General features: G+C 41.8%; 1 pseudogene; it reads right to left on the bottom strand.

Annotated features, from left to right (window-relative positions):
* Positions 1-2392: 2392 nt before the first annotated feature.
* On the bottom strand, positions 2393-3394 carry LOC136534281 (probable glutathione S-transferase GSTU6; annotated as a pseudogene).
* Between the last annotated feature and the right edge of the window lie 1554 nt (positions 3395-4948).

Consider the following 4948-nt stretch of genomic DNA (forward strand, 5'->3'; position numbering starts at 1 on the left):
TCTATTTCGGCTGGGATTACCTTTTCTGTTCATCGTTTCACCACGTACCCATTCAGGTTTGTTTTCCGCGTTTGTTCTGTTTCTTTCTGTTCGGCGTTTGTTTCCAGTTCCCATTCTGTTTTTTTATTTTTCTTTTCTCATTCATTGTTTCTTATGTTTTGGAGGAATATCTTGAGTCTCTTTCGTGTCCTTTTTGTTCAATTTTTCAATATTTTTTTACTGGATCATCTCCAATAATATAATATAATATTATCAGTCTTTGAATCCTTATTAACCCTTCTGTATCTTTAATAAACAAATATTCTCACCACTAGATTCTTGATATAGTTTTGATTAGAAATAAAACTTAATTTTATTACAACTTAGATCAATCAATGGTACTAATGAAGTTGTAAACTGAAATCTTGAGCAGTTCGTTGTCCGGTCTAATTTATATCTATATTCTACATCTACATACTTGATATTAGAGAGCAAAGGATTCTTCCAACTGCCTTTTTTTTTACTTCTTACAATACCTTTGCGCTTCTCTTTGTCCCATCCATGATTTGAACTCATGCCCATATGCTGTCCAGCACCGATATGGAATTAATTTATGTCCCCCATGTGACTTGTACTCACGAGCCATGCTCATGTAAGTTAGAACAACATGCGTCCAATGATGATATAGTGTCTGACTACAAGATGCGTCCAACAATGCTATGGCGTCCGACACCAACATGCATTGGGATAGATGGCGCAATCCTTAAATAAATCACCGAGCCGCAAGTCGTTGACTGCACCATAAACTGTAGGTTCCGTTGCAAGGATCAAACTCCATTGCTATAAATATACTATTACGACTCTTTGAACCTTGATCTTTCTCTAATAAACAAGTATTAGGTATAGATATTTTCATGGGTCTTAAAGGAAATCTTGAAACTTATATTTAACTCTACTGACACATTGATAGTAAGGAAATTAAAGTTATGTTATATTAGCGAGTAAATATTCATGTACATCATAACAGAGAAAACATCTGTCAAAACTATATTTTAAGGGAAAATTGGGGTTGTACCACTAAAAGATGCAAACTTTAGAAAAATATCATTCAAAGATTAAGCTTTAGAAACATAGCATTTAAAGATGCCTCCATTAAATTTTGTTAACTCCCCGCTAACACATTAACCACCCAACTCGTAAGAACAGAACACACACACAGCAAAAGGGAGGAGGAAGTGACACACGCACGCAGCAGCATAAGGGTGTGCGAGGACCATTGGCAGGCCTCCTCGCCTGGGACACTGGCTTCTCGAACCTCTCGTACATGGTGCGCGCACCTCCTCTACCCTTTACCTCTCAGCGTCCCAGTAGCCGGAGAGGAAACCAGGCTGAAGACGCGCAGGCCAAGGTGGCGGAGGAGGACGGTTACGGCTGCATGGGTGCTTATTGTCATCTCCTCTTCCCCGTGCTAGACGCCGCGCCCCTCCTCATCCGCGCAGCTCTTGCTCCATGGCCGGCGGCTATGGAGCATCCATCGGCTACCCGTTAACGTTGAAGTCGAAGGAGCAGCCCCCTGAGGAGATCTTAGCGGAGACGCAGAGCAGGAAAGCTCTATGCCGTGATGGACCTAGATGACGAGGACTAGACACAGGAGCAGCCCCCTTGGGGTTCATGGGAACGTATGTCATTCGCAGCACCATTATGGGGGCGGTGGTGGTCGTAGTGCAGCGCAGCATTGCAGTTAACGTCAATTTAACGGAAATGGTAGAAGGCAACATCACAGCAATCTTTTGATGCTAAATTGCTCAAGCTGAATCTTTGGATGCTATTTTTCTAAACTCTGGTTCTTTCATGGTACAAATCCAATTTTTCCATTTTAATTTGATATGGATTTAATGGGGCATTGTCATATTATTACCGATATTAATTTACATAAAATAAATTATAAATTTATAATATAAAAATTATATCAATACACGTATCTTTTGATAGTTTTTTTCTTCCGTTGCAGCCCACGTGCATGTCTTGCTAGTTAAATACAATTCCTTATTTACGAACTAATCATAGATCAGTTGGTCGGGTCCATTGTGGTGGAACCTGTCCACCTGGGTTAAGTCCTCGATTTGATACGGATGCTCGTATTTTTCTGAATTTATTTCAGGATTTAATAACGCTATGCTTTCAGTGGTAGGCTACGTCCCCGTCGACGGCAGGCGACGTCCCCGTCGACGGCAGGCGACTGTGGTGACTTCATGAATCTCGAGATCTGCCGGCAGTCCTTCGGAGGTGCTCATAAAGGTAGGGTTTACGTACGTGTGTTCATAAGGATGAGTGTGCGTGCATTGTGGACGTTTACGTTATATTGTGTAATTCTAAAAAAAAATACAATTCCTTATTCAATGAATAATTACTAAACCAAACGGATATTTCTGAAGTTACAGGTCAAACGGCAAAATCCGAATTGCAAACTTCCCCCGCACAAATTTCAACACTAGCTGAACGCCTGAAAGGCTGAATCACATGGGAAATCTTGATCGATAGAACAAGCACTTTCAGTTGCTTGCACCAGCCGCCGCAGCCGCTTCACGGGCCAGCACCATCTTGCCCAACTCGACCAGCCTGGTCACGTCGGGCATCAAAGGCTCGACGGTTTCCAGTGCGCCGAAGCGCTCCGACCACGCCACCAGGAGCGGAGTCCGTTGGGGATCCAAGGACCTGATGCCGAACGCCTCCTCGTTTGCGTGCACCCACCCAAGTAGGCCGCCGAGCACGACGTCCACGTACCCGACGCTGTCGCCGCCGAAGAAGGGCTTCCCTTTGCCGCAGTCCCTCAGCGCTCCCTCTAGCGTCTCAACCGCGACGGACCACTGTTTTTTTCCCCTCAGCCTTGTCCTCCTCCGTCTTGCCCCTCGACGCCTGCATCCAAGCGGCCAGCATCTGCAAGACAACATCACGCATGGCATGCCCCATCTATCAACGAAACAGGCAATGTCGCAGTCAATTGATGCGATCGATTGGAAGACGGGGTTTTCTTTTCATACCTTGTCATCGATGTAGGCGGCCCAGAAGCGAGCAACGGCGCGTTCGTAGGGGTCAGAAGGGAGGAGGGACGGGCCAGTGCCGGCAAAGGCCTCGTCGATGTATTGCAGGATGATCAGCGATTCGCAGACGGGCTTCCCGTTGTGGATGAGCACGGGTACCTTGTTGTGCACCGGGTTGGACTTGAGGAGCAGCTCGCTCTTGCCGCGGACGATGTCCTCCTCTACATACTCGTAGCTCAGGCCCTTGAAGCTGAGCGCGAGCTTCACCCGGAGGACGAACGGGCTCGCCCACATGCCCAGCAGCTTCATCTCATCTCCTCCAGCCATTTTGCTGATACCTCAAGCTTCCCGACTAAGATGAGTTGTTGTTTGTGTTTTTGTATATGCAGAGATAATGGAGGTAGTCCCAAATGACTACAAATTTATAGCAACCTCGGCTGAGACGACGACTCCTTTGTTTGCTTAGAGTACGTGTTTGACAGGTTGCATATCACGTTTATTTTTTCTGCCGGTTTAGTTTTTTTTTCCCCCCTCAGTTGCATAATCTGACATTTCAGCAATCTGCAGACCTTTTTACGTGGATATGAATCAAAGAAAAATGCGATGGTTATTCTTCCATGCGGTCAATAATTAATCCCACCCGTCGATAGAGAAGTTTCCAATCGGTTGCAAGAGACGTGTGACTCGACGCATTTATTTGTCAGTGTGTATGCAGTGTGGTGCAAGTCATTTGACTAAATCAATTCTGTCATATTTCCACGAAATATCTGAGAATGGTACAAACTACGGTGACTAAAGTTGAAGGAATCGGCGTCACACGATGCCGTCCGTGAAAGGGCATCATGTAGACTCCCCCGAGGGAGAAGCTTGCCAAATGCCAATACGGGCGTGTTTAGAACCTTTGCCAAACACTGTAGTCTAGCCAAGTAAGAAATTAGACTTTCTCCACTGCACAACAACCTTAAGGTTACTGCAGTAGTATATTTTTCTTTCAAAAAAAAAGTACATACAATTGTATTATTAATATAGGGCCCTGTTTGGATTGTAGCTAGATTATTATAATCTCAATTATTATATTAAAGAATATGAATTATAATAATCGGAGTGTTTGGGCTATGGATTATATGGTGATTGATTATAATTGGTTAAAGTGAGAAACTCCTATCTTTTCCTTTTATACTTTGGCAAGTTGGACAATCAGTTGGAGGGCAAGTTGGACTTCAGCACCCAAAATTCCCTATAATCTAGTCTCATTTGGATTATGTGATTATGGTAATCAAGAGTTTTGGTTATAATAATTCATCGTATAAGCAATCTTGTTTAGATTAAAATTTGATTATATAATCTGATTATTATAATTAGAGGGGTATCCAAACCGGGCAGAGGTATATCACAATGTTTCAATCAAAATGTACAAATTTATTGAAAGTTACAAACTGCACAAATTATTTTCATGGATTTTATTGATATATGAATCATGAATGGAATATTAAGTTTCATGATTACTAAAAATAGTATATTTATTGTTCATGCATGGATACTTGATTGGCATGATGAGATAACATGTATTCTCAGTTAAAGACTACTTTTATGTGCTACTCTCTTTGCTCTAAATTATAAGATGTTTTGACTTTTCTAATGTTTTAACTATGTATCTAGACATATAGTATATCTAAGTACATAGCAAAATCCATGTATCTAAAAAAAGCTAAAACGTCTTATAACTATGAATGGAGGGAGTAGTAGCCATAGAAGTGGGTTACTAAGAAACAAATATATATATAGACATAATTTTCGTTATTTAAACTTTTCATAATAGAAAAAGTTGGTGATTTAGATTTACATTTAATAAGATATTTTTAGTTTATTTTTAATAGCGGCATAAGTGGGCAATTTAGATGCAAATTTAAAGTGTTATTTTTTTAGAT

Source organism: Miscanthus floridulus, unplaced genomic scaffold, assembly GCF_019320115.1.
Source record: "Miscanthus floridulus cultivar M001 unplaced genomic scaffold, ASM1932011v1 os_1742_1_2, whole genome shotgun sequence".
Classification (NCBI taxonomy): domain Eukaryota; kingdom Viridiplantae; phylum Streptophyta; class Magnoliopsida; order Poales; family Poaceae; genus Miscanthus; species Miscanthus floridulus.